The following is a 16,460-nucleotide window of genomic DNA, read 5'->3' on the forward strand; positions in this document are numbered from 1 at the left end:
CTGTTTTCTTTAATGGTTTTCTGGCGATTCTGCCCGACGTCGTGTGACAGGCAGACCCATAACATTTCAGACACGATTTTTCCCGGAGAGGGTGACTGACATTCAACCGCGGTGACAAAGAAAACAGGCTTGGCAAATTAAAAGGAAACAAAAACTTTTCCAGAAATGATTTATCCTGAGCTGGAGACTGATATGCATCTTCATAAATTCTCGATGAGATATTACTACCTAGAGTCCTAGACGATTGGGGTGATGCGCTGATCGAGAAAATGTTATAGATAACCGTACCTGCACATAATTTGCATATATGTACATGTATAAGTATTCATACATATATATATATATATATATATATATATATATATATATATATATATATATATATATATATATATATATATATATATATTATAACTATATTTATGTGAATAGATGGATAGATACGATACTTGAGATCATTGTCACTGTATAATTGTATAATAATACATTTAGGTCTAGTATGCTTGTGATTCTGGGTTTCTTTAACGCGAGAAAAAAAAAAGTGGCGCAAGTGAGAAGGGGGGGAGGGTGTGAGTGAAGGTGGAAAGATTCATTGTTTCAAAGCTCCTTGATAATAGATTCGGAAGTTGCTTAATCAATAGTTGACACCATGTCTTTTGCATTAGCATCGTTTCTGTCGATCGACTAGTATTAATCACCGTCTTCAGATGACGTCATTTTTGACTGCCACTAAAATTCTTAGGCTGTTTTTATCAATGGACGCCAAAGCAATTAATCTTAAGATACGATTTCATTTTCACGAGCTTGTACCACTGAGGACACTGCTATGAACATGAGGTGAAATTTACTACAGAAAAAAGTCGTGTATGACTCCAAATCCTGACCCCCAATAATGACTTGTTGGTAACTCTAATGGTGGCTTCAGCAGCAGCGGTAAGAAAAGCGCCATCTGAACAATGGGGTCAGTCCTCCGTGGGACACTTCACTCGTAAGTATGACTGAAATAACCTTAGACTTTAGAGGTTCTATCTTATAGAATTACTTTTCAACTACGAAGTGCAGGAAGGTACGTCTTGAATTTTTTTTATAAGTACAGAGCACAGGAGATATTATTCGGGGAACCAGCATATTTAGTAGTTGTCCTCAATTTTAATAGATATAATGTGGGGAAAGAAATTCTTACACAGATTTGCGTAATAGGAAAAAATACGAGTAATAAGGGATAAGAGATGATGAAAATAGTATTCAGTGGTAATAGTAGTCTAAAATTAACTTGAGCAATGGCAAGGAAGGTATTTTGAGACTATGGCTGTAGGCCTACTTACGAAAAGTCTAGTATGCTTAGAAAGCTAACTAATGATAATGATTTGAAGAACATAGTTAATACACTTTTATTTACATTAACACGGAAGAACAGCAGCCACGGCATAGGTCTAACAAGTGTTTAGGCTGTGACGACTGTTTCCTTGGAGTCTCGGGGCGATGTGATGTGAAATGAGAAAATGGTAGTCAAGTGTAAATGTGCGACTCCTCCTAGACATGGACGGACAGGCAGAGATAAGACAGGTGCTGGACAAAGTGACAGTTACGTGTCCACCAAGCAGGGGACACAGAAGTGTTTGATTAAAGGCTGGTAACATAAATTACACGAGTTAGAGAATGCAGAACCACCAGTGCAAGTTGCCACAGGAAACGCTTTTTAAATTCTGTCAAATAAATGAACCCGGTTTCTTCGGCAAGGAAGTTATACTGTATTATCGGGTCATTTTGCTTGTCTGTTTGCTAGCAGGAGTAATAAAAAAAGGGCATGGTTGGATTTTTACGAAAAGCCTTACCAAAAGGTGGGCTCTAGTGACTGCCAACAAGCAAGTACTTATGGGAGAGATCGAGGTCTGACCCTGGAACCAATATACACAATAATAATAATAATAATAATAATAATAATAATAATAATAATAATAATAATAATAATAATAATAATAATAATATAATAATAATAATAATTCTTAAGCTTCATGCGGAGTAGGCTACTGTCCTCATCGTCAGAGGTTACGAAACCAGCTCAGAATTTCTAAAAGGGCAGACTATTTATATGAGGTTCATAGTTGATCTGCCTACTTGACCATTCTGGTTGTTGTGGTCATACTGCCAATCTGCTGCTCACGGGGGGCGGGGAGCGTTAACTGTTTCTACAGGGATCATGAAGGCCAGGTTTCTGGCTTTCCTTCAATCCAAAGAACATATCTGGATTATTAGCTTCCCTGACAAATCTTGATAGCTTAGTTTTTCTAAATTCATGGAACGTTTCCACAGTCCGGAGGCACTTTACAATATTGTTTCTGTATAAAAGTTCACTATCCTTAAAATTCATTCTATAGCTTAAATCTTAACAATATGTGGTTATTGCAATTTTATATCATCAAGATTAAGACTCTTGCATGCTTCCCAAAGCGTTTTTCTAGATTTCTTCTGGTTTCCCAACGTAAGAGAAATTGCAGTTGTTACGACTGATGACGTATACCCTGGCTTCGCCCTTTCCCTTTATTTTTCCAATTTTTGTTTACAAAGCCATTTGCGGATAGTACTGGCAAGATGAAATACAAATTTATGTTGATTATCCCTGAGATTTTTGTTGAATTCTTCTAATTTACTTTGACAAGGTAATTTAACTATTTCCTCTCATTTCATTAGCCAACTTTCTTTTTTGCTATTTTCATTGTAAATACTTCTTGTTTTCTGAGAGCACTGTCCAGATAACCAGGTTAAATAAGGAAAAATCTTGTTTTTTTTTTTTTTAGAGCATTGTCCAGAAGCCAGATTAGTTTAAGGAAAAATCATGAAACCGCGCTTTTGTGAAATTGTCCTCTTTCTCTAAAAATAAGCAGGGTCACAAAATCTATGAGCTCTTAGGAAAAGACTTACTGCTATCTCCTTTTTGCAGGGCAGATTTGTGGTGTGTAAAAATAGTGAATGGAAGAAATTGCACGCGTGGTTTTACGGTTCCGTTCAGTTTCGATTTTTGTGGAAGGTTCTTTAGAATCCTTTGAATGACCACCATATTCTTTGGAAGCTTGAATTTCAAGTCAATGACCCCTTTGGTGGGCTTGTTCCATATGAATAGGGTTCATCTTATGTATAATAATAATAACAATAATAATAATAATAATAATAATAATAATAATAATAATAATAATAATAATAGTAATAATAATAGAATTTAGGGCACCTAAGAATGGTATGAGTCTTCGTTCTTCACTACCAATTACGCAAAAATATCTGCACACCTTTTCCATAATATTAATTTAATACTTACTACGTTCCCTGGAAATAAAGCACTTCAAAAAAATTCCATATAAAAATTGGCTAATATAGGAGAGAGGAGCCCTTTGCTACACACCGAATGTCTGGTTGTATAATTTAACAAAACTGAAAACCCATTACAGATATAGTTCAATTTATTCGCATATTTTACCCAATGGTATCGAGAAGCTATCAACATCTTCACCCCGCCTTTTGTCTGATGAATTCGAGTTCTTGATCTAATAGAATGTGTGTAATTAAGAATACCACGTCAAAGTTTGTAAGAGTCAAAATTGCCGTTGGTGTGATTGAGACTGCCTTAAAAAAATCACAGGCGAGTTTTACATAAGCTTGGGAACACAACCCACCTGAACAAGCTTGGTAACCAACAACGGCACGTTTCAACTACTTGTACTAAAAATTTTTAGCTATTTGATGATTAAGATGAGGACAGCAGTCCTGGTGAATCTAAAAGATTTTAAGTGCATTTTGAAAGGATTTTAAGTTTATTTTTAAAGAATTTTAAGTGCATTTTTTCTAGGATTTTAAGTGCATTTTTAAAGGATTTTAAGTGCATTTAAAGGATTTTAAGCGTACTTTTCTATTATTTTAAGTGCATTTTTAAAGGATTTAAAGTAATTTCAGAAACACCAAGATTTACACATAAGAAAAAAGTCTCACTTTAACATCACATTTAAAGAACTTGACTGTTCTTCACAGTCTTCAATACCAATAATGAACGCCATCACGTGAAGTGATATAGCACCCTTCTCACTGACTATTTAAACTGAAGGTCCCATTAAGGGCGAGTCTACTGAAGTAAAACAAGATAGACAACGCTCCCGCATCAGAGAGATTCAAAACAGTTCAATGGCCGGAAGTGGAATGGAATACAGACGTTTAGGCTAGAGGCCAAACTCTGGGACCTATAAGGTCATTCGGCTCTGAAAGGGACACTGGGAGTAAAAGATTTTAAAAGTGTAACAGTTGCACTACGAAACAACAACTCTTAGGAGACTGTGGAAAGTAAGATAGACGAGAGAGAATATGAAAGGAGAAACAGTAAAACGAATGAGAGATGTTGCAGCTAGGGGCCGAAGGGACGCTGCAAAGAACCTCAAGTAATGCCTACAGTGCACCTTGTGAGGTGCACTAACGGCACTAGCCCCCTAAGGGGAACGACTGTAAATGGTGAAGGAACCTTTGGAAAATGCTGAATAGTCATCTGAATTACTAGTTAGGACTACCAATAAGTTCTTGACTTATATTCAAACTGTTTTGTGTCTATAACACATTTTACTATAGCGTGGAGGCACCCTTAGTCTTAGAAGAGGTTGTGATCCCAGATGACAGTTCTTCCCTCTTCAAACGTGAATGAAGAAAAAGCTGAACTGATTCCATTCTCCCTACGAGAAATAGTAACAGCAGAGGAGAATTAATGAAGGCCTCAATGCAACTGCTGACATTGTCGCCTTGCCTGTGAAGACGATACTACACCTAACTAGAAGTTTGGGAGAAAATCTTAGACGACACAATATAATGTAATATATGTAAAATACCTAATTCTAAAACCTGTGTTGGTCCTGTCCATTATAACTGGTTACTAGATCAGGCGTCTCACATTAATGAAAAAAATTACTGTTAAAATCGTTTATGGAATAAGATTACGGGATTTAAAATATTCATATTATTTAAGGACTAATGGATCACACTTTTCACAGTTTACGCAATTAATTCCCTGTTTCCTTTACAATTCTTGATATCTGTATCTATCGCCTTGACTACTTCTTTCAGCGTGGCAGTCTACCAAGTTGTATTTAAAAAAAAAAATTGTTTAGTCCTGTTACCGCTGTTATAGATTAACATCAATTTGTGCATTTGTGTACAAGCTGGCTTGTTCATCTAACCACAAACTAAATTGAATATAGAATTTAGGTCAAGGCCAAGCACTTGGACCTATGAGGTCAATCAGCGCTGAACGGAAATTGATAGTAAAAGGTTTGAAAGGTGTAACAGGAGGAAAACCTCGGCGTTGCACTAAAAAACGATTGTTATGAGAGGGTGGAAAGTAAGACAGAAGAAAGAGAATATGTACGGAGGTAAAGTAAAAGGAACGAAAGGGGTTGTAGCTAGGGGCCGAAGGCACGCTGCAAAGAACCTGAAGTGATGCCTACAGTGCACCGCATGAGGTGCTATGACGGCACTACCACTCTACGGGGTCTCACCACAAAAACTCGAGTCATAAGTTGTGCAAGTTACTTTATATAAGTTAACAGCAGCTTGACCGTAAAGGCTCCGCCCTCTTAATGCGGCTTGTATGGTTGTTATAACTACAACAATAACTACGTCGATATTCCATTAACTGTACTAAATTAATCTGAGGATCACTTTAAACTCCACATGAATTTCATGAAATGGGAAAGTTTCATTTGAACTTGCACCTCGGGGCTTCACTGAAATATTGTATGTGGATATATATATATATATATATATATATATATATATATATATACTGTATATATATATATACATATACATATATGTGTATATGTACAAGTATATATATATACACACAAACACACACACATATATATATATATATATATACATATATATATACATATAATATATATATAACATATAATTGTAATAACCATAAATTCTCGAGAAGTTAAGAGGGCACTGTGTTTATTACAAATACATAAAAATGAATAAAAGATTCTATATATTTTAGCCAAAACAACAATAAACGATAAAAACTTGACTATGATTGCAAGGATGGTCTATTTCAGCTCTAATGAACGCATTTGAATTCGCCAGGTATTTGTACATATGAGCGGCAACAAACTTTTATCTTTCTTCGCGGCCAGGTGGTTAAACGTGACTCCGTTCTGATATACCGATTGCGGGTTCGAGTCCTGCTACGGACGTCAGAATAGCTTCCTATTTTTTCATTTGGATCTTAGGTTTTGTAGTGTCAAGCATATCTAAAAAGTGTAAAGAAATCCAGAAGTTAAAAAGGGCATTGTGGTTATTACAATTGTGTGTGTGTGGTGTGTGTGTGACTGTGTAGTAATATATATATATATATATATATATATATATATATATATATATATATATATATATATATATATATATATATATATATATATACATACATACATACATTATATATATATATACATATATATATATATATATATATATATATATATATATATATATATATATATATATAATATATATAAACAAATATATATACACATACATACATGTGTATAAATATAATCTGTATGTATGTATGTTTATAGATTAGACTAATTAAGTGGCAGTATAATTTATCACTAAAAAAGCAGAAGAAATATTCAATCACGTGTTTTCTCCACTGTGTTTTCTCCACTCTCTCTCTCTCATATAGGAACTCTCGAGTACACAATTTGCAAAACGCAAGAACGACGAGAAGTTGCTTCAGAGACTGAAATGTAGTAAGGAAGATTACTGTAAAGAGGCCGGAAGCTGAAGTATCCAAAGAATAAAGCAAAAGAGGAAATCTTCGATCACTCGAATGTTCAGGTAAGGAACATAATTCAGGGTGATAGTGCTGTCTTTCTCGTTCATTTTTTGTCTTATCGTTTTTGTTGTCAAATTATATCAATTTGTGTGTAAACTGGCTGGTTGATTTGACCATTTCAACTGGTGTCGATAACTGCCAGAGTACCCCTGCTTAAGTTTAGCTTATCTTGAGCCTGCCCTATTTTTAATCATGCACTGCAAATGGCAGTCAAAGAACAGGAGTTAATCTTGGTATATAAGGAATCAAAATCTTAAAGAAGTCATTCATTCTTTAAATGCAAAATAGTCATAAAGGAAAGGACTAAGGCATGGATCCTTTTCTTTGGCAGTTGATTTCAGCAGTCTACAAACATGAGTTGATGGTCACTGTTGGGAGGAGTGTTATCAAGTGAGGAAAGAGTTAAAATCCGTCAACAAAATCTCTAGCTGGAAATGAACTAGTGTTCATGCCTCCCCGTAACGAGGACATAGTATTCCTTGTTGTCTGTTTTGTTAGAGGATGTATACCTTGACACCCAGTCTATTTGAGGATGTATTCGTTGTCATCCCCTTCTTGAGAGAAAGTAATCTCTTCAACTCTCTTTATTAGGAAATATGCTCCTTGCAGCTTTCTTGTGTTGGAGACTGTATTCATTGTTGCCTCTCTTTGTATCATTGTAGCCTTACTTGATTAGAGAATGTTTTCCTTGTCCCTCTTTATTGGAGAATGTACTCCTTGTCCCTCTTTATTGGAGAATGTCTTCCTTGTCCCTCTTTATTTGAGAAAGTATTCCTTGTCCCTCTTTATTGGAGAATGTCTTCCTTGTCCCTCTATTTGAGAAAGTATTCCTTGTCTCTCTTTATTGGACAATGTACTCCTTGTCCCTCTTTATTGGAGAATGTCTTCCTTGTCCCTCTTTATTGGAGAATGATCCTCCTTGTCCCTCTTTATTGGAGAATGTCTTCCTTGTCCTTCTTTATTGTAGAATGTATTCCTTCTCCCTCTTTATTGGAGAATGTCTTCCTTGTCCTTCTTTATTTGAGAAAGTATTCCTTGTCTCTCTTTATTGGACAATGTACTCCTTGTCCCTCTTTATTGGAGAATGTCTTCCTTGTCCCTCTTTATTTGAGAATGTATTCCTTGTCCCTCTTTATTTGAGAATGTACTCCTTGTCCCTCTTTATCTGAGAATGTATTCCTTGTCCCTCTTTATCTGAGAATGTATTCCTTGTCCCTCTTTATTGGAGAACGTATTCCTTGTCCCTCTTTATTTGAGAATGTATTCGTTGTCCCTCTTTATTGGAGAATGTATTCCTTGTCCCTCTTTATTGGAGAATGTATTCCTTGTCCCTCTTTATTTGAAAATGTATTCCTTGTCCCTCTTTATTTGAGAATGTATTCCTTATCCCTCTTTATCTGAGAATGTCTTCCTTGTCTCTCTTTATTTGAGAATATATTCCTTGTCCCTCTTTATCTAAGAATGTATTCCTTGCCCTTCTTTATTTGAGAATGTATTCCTTGTCCCTCTTTATTGGAGAATGTACTCATTGTCCCTCATTATTTGAGAATGTACTCCTTGTCCCTGTTTATTTGAGAATGTATTCCTTGTCCCTCTTTATTGGAGAATGTATTCCTTGTCCCTCTTTATTGGAGAATGTATTCCTTGTCCCTCTTTATTTGAGAATGTATTCCTTGTCCCTCTTTATTGGAGAATGTATTCCTTGTCCCTCTTTATTTGAGAATGTATTCCTTGTCCCTCTTTATTGGAGAATGTAATTTTATTGGAAATGTATTCCTTGTCCCTCTTTATTTGAGAATGGATTCCTTGTCCCTCTTTATCTGAGAATGTATTCTGTGTCCCTCTTTATTTGAGAATGTCTTCCTTGTCCCTCTTTACTTGAGAATGTATTCCTTGTCCCTCTTTATTTGAGAATGTATTCCTTGTCCCTCTTTATTTGAGAATGTATTCTTTGTCCCTCTTTATTGGAGAAAATGTCCCTCTTCTTTGTATTCCTTGTCCCTCTTTATTTGATTCCTTGAATGTATTCCTTGTCCCTCTTTATTTGAGAATGTATTCCTTGTCCCTCTTTATTCCTTGGAGAATGTATGTCCTTGTCCCTCTTTATTGGAAAATGTATTCCTTGTCCCTCTTTATTGGAGAATGTACTCCTTGTCCCTCTTTATTTGAGAATGTATTCCTTGTCCCTCTTTATTGGATGCTCCTTGGAGAATGTATTCCTTGTCCTCTTTATTGGAGAATGTACTCCTTGTCCCTCTTTATTTGAGAATGTACTCCTTGTCCCTCTTTATTGGATAATGTATTCCTTGTCCCTCTTTATTGGAGAATGTATTCCTTGTCCTCTTTTTTTGAGAATGTACTCCCAGTCCCTCTTTATTGATAATGTATTCCTTGTCCCTCTTTATTGGAGAATGTATTCCTTGTCCCTCTTTATTGGAGAATGTATTCCTTGTCCCTCTTTATTGGAGAATGTATTCCTTGTCCCTCTTTATTGGAGAATGTATTCCTTGTCCCTCTTTATTGGAGAATGTATTCCTTGTCCCTCTTTATTTGAGAATGTATTCCTTGTCCCTCTTCATTGGAGAATGTACTCCTTGTCCTCTTTATTGAGAATGTCTTCCTTGTCCCTCTTTTTGGAGAATGTCTTCCTTGTCCCTCTTTATTGGAGAATGTATTCCTTGTCCCTCTTTATTGGAGAATGTCTTCCTTGTCCCTCTTTATTATCCTTGTCCCTCTTCATTGGAGAATGTACTCCTTGTCCCTCTTTATTGTAGAATGTCTTCCTTGTCCTCTTTATTTGAGAATGTACTCCTTGTCCCTCTTTATTGGAGAATGTCTTCCTTGTCCCTCTTTATTTGAGAATGTATTCTTTGTCCCTCTTTATTGGAGAATGTACTCTTTGTACCTCTTTATTTGAGAATGTATTCCTTGTCCCTCTTTATTTTGAGAATGTCTTCCTTGTCCCTCTTTATTGGAGAATGTCTTCCTTGTCCCTCTTTATTGGAGAATGTATTCCTTGTCCCTCTTTATTGGAGAATGTATTCCTTGTCCCTCTTTATTGGAGAATGTATTCCTTGTCCTCTTCATTGGAGAATGTATTCCTTGTCCCTCTTTATTGTGAGAATGTCTTCCTTGTCCCTCTTTATTGGAGAATGTACTCCTTGTCCCTCTTTATTGGAGAATGTCTTCCTTGTCCCTCTTTATTGGAGAATGTACTCCTTGTCCCTCTTTATTTGAGAATGTACTCCCAGTCCCTCTTTATTGGATAACGTATTCCTTGTCCCTCTTTATTGGAGAATGTACTCCTTGTCCCTCTTTATTTGAGAATGTACTCCCAGTCCCTCTTTATTGGATAACGTATTCCTTGTCCCTCTTTATTGGAGAATGTATTCCTTGTCCCTCTTTATTGGAGAATGTACTCCTTGTCCCTCTTTATTGGAGAATGTACTCCTTGTCCCTCTTCATTGGAGAATGTATTCCTTGTCCCTCTTTATTGTAGAATATACTCCTTGTCCCTCTTTATTTGAGAATGTCTTCCTTGTCCCTCTTCATTGGAGAATGTACTCCTTGTCCCTCTTTATTGTAGAATGTCTTCCTTGTCCCTCTTTATTGGAGAATGTCTTCCTTGTCCCTCTTTATTGGAGAATGTATTCCTTGTCCCTCTTTATTGGAGAATGTCTTCCTTGTCCCTCTTTATTGGAGAATGTACTCCTTGTCCCTCTTCATTGGAGAATGTACTCCTTGTCCCTCTTTATTGTAGAATGTCTTCCTTGTCCCTCTTTATTGGAGAATGTACTCCTTGTCCCTCTTTATTGGAGAATGTCTTCCTTGTCCCTCTTTATTGTAGAATGTCTTCCTTGTCCCTCTTTATTGGAGAATGTACTCCTTGTCCCTCTTTATTGGAGAATGTACTCCTTGTCCCTCTTTATTGTAGAATGTCTTCTGTCCCTCTTTATTGAGAATGTCCTTGTCCCTCTTTATTGGAGAATGTCTTCCTTGTCCCTCTTTATTGAGAATGTCTTCCTTGTCCCTCTTTATTGGAGAATGTCCTCCTTGTCCCTCTTCATTGTCCCTCTTCATTGAGAATGTACTCCTTGTCCCTCTTTATTGTAGAATGTCTTCCTTGTCCCTCTTTATTGCAGAATGTCTTCCTTGTCCCTCTTTATTGTAGAATGTCTTCCTTGTCCCTCTTTATTGCAGAATGTCTTCCTTGTCCCTCTTTATTGCAGAATGTCTTCCTTGTCCCTCTTTATTGTAGAATGTTTTCCTTGTCCCTCTTTATTGTAGAATGTCTTCCTTGTCCCTCTTTATTGGAGAATGTACTCCTTGTCCCTCTTTATTGGAGAATGTCTTCCTTGTCCCTCTTTATTGAAGAATGTCTTCCTTGTCCCTCTTTATTGTAGAATGTTTTCCTTGTCCCTCTTTATTGTAGAATGTCTCCCTTGTCCCTCTTTATTTGAGAATGTCTTCCTTGTCCCTCTTTATTGTAGAATGTCTTCCTTGTCCCTCTTTATTGTAGAATGTCTTCCTTGTCCCTCTTTATTGCAGAATGTCTTCCTTGTCCCTCTTTACTGGAGAATGCATTCCTTTCCCTCTTTATTGTAGAATGTCTTCCTTGTCCCTCTTTATTGTAGAATGTCTTCCTTGTCCCTCTTTATTGTAGAATGTCTTCCTTGTCCCTCTTTATTGTAGAATGTCTTCCTTGTCCCTTTTTATTGCAGAAAGTCTTCCTTGTCCCTCTTTATTGCAGAATGTCTTCCTTGTCCCTCTTTATTGCAGAAATCATTGTCTTCAGAAAGTCTTCCTTGTCCCTCTTTATTGCAGAATGTCTTCCTTGTCCCTCTTTATTGGAGAATGTATTCCTTTCCCTCTTTATTGTAGAATGTCTTCCTTGTCCCTCTTTACTGTAGAATGTCTTCCTTGTCCCTCTTTATTGGAGAATGTATTCCTTGTTCCTCTTTATTGGACAATGTGTTCCTAGTCCTTCTTTATTTGAGAATGTCTTTCTTGTCCTTCTTTATTGGAGAATATATTCATTGTCACCTCCCCTTATTAGAAAGTTATTTCTCTATTTATTGTATAATGCCCTTCTTGTAGCCTCTCTTTAATAGGGAAATTATTTCTCACAGGCTGTCGATGTTAAAGAATGTATCCCTTGTAGCCATCCTTCTATTAGAGAATGCATTCCTTGTAGCCGCATTCCCTTGTTGCTTCTCTTTATTAGACAATGAATTCTCTGTAGTCTTTATTAGAAATTGTATTAGCACTGTGATTCTTTATTTGATAATATATACCTTGTTGCCTTACTTTATTAGCAAAAATATTCCTTGCAACCTCTCTTTCCAAGTGAATGTATTCCTTGTGTCCTGTATTTATTAGAGAACCTATTCCTTCAGCCTAACTTAATTAGGGAATGTTTTCCTTGTAGAATCTCCTTATCAGATAATGTATTCCTTGTAACCTTACTTTATTTGAGAATTATTCTTTGTTGCCCCTTTTATTTGAGAATGTATTCCTTACATCCTTATTTCAGAATATATTTCTTGTAGTATTCTTTTATTAGAGAATGTATTTACTGCAACCTCCTTTCACTAGTGAATGTATTCCTTGTAGCTTTACTTTATTAAAGAATGTTTTCCTGATAGCATCAGTTTATCAGAGAATATATTCCTTGTATCCTTACTTTATTGAAGATTGTACTTCTTATATCCTTACTTCTTTATAGAATGTGATTCCTGCAGCACAACTTTAATAGTGAATGTATTCACTATAGTCACCCTTCACAAGAGAATGTATTCCTTGTAGCCCTCGTTTGTTGAAGACTGTATTTCTTGTAGCTTCTCACTGTTAAAGAATGTATTCCTTGTCGCCTCCTTTTCATTGAGAATGTATTCACAGTAGCTTCCATATTAGTGCAGGATGCATTGATTTGAACTTATCTTTGATAGTGAACGCTGAATTTCTTGTGATCTCCGTTCAATACACGATATATTTCTTGTAACCTTTTTTTTATACGATGCAATTCTTTTACCGTCTAATAAAACTGCATGTAACATTGTGACTCTTCTTAGATATATACAATGCATCCCATGTGACATTCCTTTCATACATGTTTTTCCTGGGATCCACTTTTCAAACATCCCTTGAAAAGAAATTTTTGCTTGAAGCATTCTCTTTACAAACAAGGTGCATTTTTGTAGCATTCCTTTAACAGGGAATGAGAGCTTTAGAACCTTTTTTTAATGTGGGATTTAATCCTTATAACCTGCCTTCATTATTTCCCTTAGTTAAAAAGGACATATCTTTCGTCAATGTCATTTACAGGATGCGTATGCTCTTCTTTCTATTTGTCTTGGCTGCCGCAGAAGAAAGTGCTGAATTGCACCCAAACACCCCTCAAGATTCATCTCCCAGTCTGAATGTGCTCAAACCAACGAGGACGAACGCTCCTGGAATGAAAACGCTTCTCAACTTCAGGAACGATTCCAGCTTCATTCTGAAAGGCTTCATGTTTTCTGAGATCGCCTTACACACCAGCCATGGGTGCCACTCTATACTGTTAACTCAGGGAAGTGCACACTCGGTGATGCCCTTTGTCATAATCTACCATGAATCATTTTCATGAATAATATATATATATTTTTCATGAGAATACTCTTCGAGCTATTGAAGGAATCATCTACCATGTATAGGTTTTTTCATGAGAATACTCTACATAGCTATGATATATATATCATATATATATATATATATATATATATATAGTATATATATATATATATATATATATATATATATATATATATATATATATATATACAGTATATGTCTGTGCATGTGTATCAATTCAGTAGGCAGCAGAGAATTATCATATATAAAACAAAACCGAATTTAAAATATATCGTAGATATGACATGTGTATCAATTCTGGATTTTTCAAAACATTTCATACAAACGGCAGCCCATTGTAAACTACTGTAAACGAATATAATGTAAGAAATGAAGAAATAACAGGTGCGGCATGAAATGTATGAAACAGAAAATATAACACTTATTACATATTACATTAATCCAGTGGTTCCCAACGTGGATTCGAGAATGTTTAAAACAGGTTAAATGGCCTTTTAGGCTTCCTCCATGTGAATATAAGAATTATATATATCACCACAGGGGGCATCAGGATTTTAGAGGAGATTAGGTGGGGCATGGCCAAAAAAAGGTTGGGAACCACTGCATTAATCAAAATACATCGCCAATCAAGTAAACCCTACGGAAACGCGCTAAAACACTCGAGGAAATACATATGATGACACGTGGACCTGGACTTTGGTTCAGGTAGATGGCTGGAATGTCAAAGTTTTAAATACATTTTAACCTAAACCAAATTGCCATCTTTTTTTACGTTAATACACTTATAAGTGAAGTGAAAGCAAATTCAGGGATAAAAATGGACTACAATCTTTTGAGCAAGGATGCGCGGGTTATGAGATACAAATCCTTCCGTATTCATCACAATACCTGATTTTGTTCTCGAAGAAGGTACAGCGGGTGGCAGTAGGAATGTAGAAAGATTTGCTTTTGCTTCTAGTAATCTGCAAAAACAAAAATATATATATAATTATTATAGGCACACATGAAAATGCATTGCATGATAAATATATACACAGGAAGTTTGTAAATCTGTTTGTATACAAAATATATAAATAATCATTAGCATCACAAAAAACCTTACCTGAGCAACTACGTATACTGATCATATTTATGTAGCAGACTGTCTGATTTAAAGTAGTACTTTTATACATAAAAACTATAGATATTTTTACATTACCTATATACAGCCACATCTAACGACTATTAATAACAAAGACCTGATTAAAAGCTGTTAAAAGTTTAAGTTTCCTGTCAAAGTTAAACTTTGAGGCCTATAATTAAGCATCTGTTTCATAACCTACACTAAATCTACACAACCTCTTCCTGGTCTAAATGCACAATGTTTTTTCCTTCTTCTGGTATACAGTACTAAGTCAAGTTATGCTCCCATAATGTTTACAGTCTCCTTTAACACCTTTATCCTTATACAAGGGTAAAGGTATTAAGAGAGGAATGACTGTTACAAAAGAACAAAAATTCCCTCTTCCATTCCTTCAGAACATTTTCCTCTTCCAGAAGTACCTTACACACCCTGGTGTCAGCCACTCAATCACCCTTTCACCACTGTATCCTAACATCTCACATGTAATCCCATGAACTGCAGGTGTCTTCCAATATTTCAACCTCTTAATTTCCATCCTTCCGTAATCAGCAGTAACTTTCACACACATATACTAGACCTAACTGTAACCCCCTTCCACTCTTGAATCATTCAACCCTGCTCATAACCTTTCACATTTAACAAATCCACAGCATACTCATCTACAGACCTGGGATTGCATTCTCTTCAGGCAGCATCTCTCTAATTGCATTTTTATTCTGAGATCCATTTGCTCATTAACCTTATCTGCATTTACTTTCTTTTAGAAGTTATATATTTCCTGCTCCTTTCTTCTAATTTTCTTTATGTGACTTTTTCTTTCTCTTACCTTCCTCCTGAGGACCTGATCTGTCCTCCTGTATTCCTGCACAGTCTTCCAATCTGTCTTGTAATTTCTCTTTCCACTAAGTTTCTTATTTCCTCTTTTCACCACTGTTCTTATTCCCTCTTCCTAAACCTAAATCACTCTCACCTGACTCTGACTTTATCCTGTAAAAACGAAAAGTAATAGTAGTAACAAGCTCATTTTCCTTACTTTCTTTTTCCACAGTATATTTGTAAACATTTTTCTTTCGAAATCGTGCATTTCTATTAATCAATCCCCTTTTCCCAACACATTTCTACAGACTCAGTTCTCCTTTACTCCAACAACTGCCTTCCCATTGTGCCATCTCTTTCTCAGTCACCTACTGTTGCACTGCCATGTTCTAGAAGCATGCGATGCAAGAATTAAAACTCTTCCAGAAACACACTTTCACTCGAATTCTTTTTCAGTCCTGGCCCACATACATTCACTATCACAACTTTCCTTCTTGCCGTGCTCACTCTTACCCGTACAGTCTTCTAACGAACATATTTATCACAAACACAGTGTCACTGATTCCACAATCGCTGCACCTTTGTCCTTCCTATTAGTGTATAAAATGGCATTTTTCACCTTTATCTCAGCTTCCCCTCCTTAAACCAATCAGTTATCTTCCTTTCCTTATCTTCTGCACCACATGCATACACATTCAAACCCCGAAGATGCATTATTTTATATTTTTCTTATTTGCAGGATGTGAGGCAACAAACCTTATACCCGGCCATTTGGTACTTTCAAACTGTGCAGAGTAGTGGGAATATTATTATTTTCTAGCCATTTAACAGAACTGAGAATCTGACGCTATTCGTCTCTTGTGGAGAGCCTCATCTGCCATTTACGGGCATTTATTTTCACCAAGGCGTCCACAGCTCTTCACTAGGCACTCTTCTGTATTGGGTTACACTGTAACTGTACCCCAAAACCACTGATACTTCCTAGGGCAAACAGGTCACATCACTTCCTAGCAACGT

General features: G+C 36.1%; 1 long non-coding RNA gene across 5 annotated transcripts in view; it reads right to left on the reverse strand.

Moving 5' to 3' along the window:
* LOC136825297 (uncharacterized) overlaps positions 1-16,460 on the reverse strand; it is a 53,000-nt gene that overhangs the window by 9,181 nt on the left and 27,359 nt on the right. For 2 of the 5 annotated variants that reach the window (XR_010849285.1, XR_010849288.1), the window contains exons 3-4: positions 15,454-15,614; positions 14,393-14,466 (exon numbers count right to left, since the gene is read on the reverse strand). This is a non-coding gene — a long non-coding RNA (uncharacterized lncRNA). Of the gene's footprint in view, positions 1-13,831; positions 14,467-15,453; positions 15,615-16,460 lie in introns of those variants that run through there. The other 3 variants (XR_010849289.1, XR_010849287.1, XR_010849284.1) reach the window with 2 other exon arrangements.

The sequence above is a fragment of the Macrobrachium rosenbergii genome, chromosome 37 (genome assembly GCF_040412425.1).
Source record: "Macrobrachium rosenbergii isolate ZJJX-2024 chromosome 37, ASM4041242v1, whole genome shotgun sequence".
Lineage (NCBI taxonomy): Eukaryota > Metazoa > Arthropoda > Malacostraca > Decapoda > Palaemonidae > Macrobrachium > Macrobrachium rosenbergii.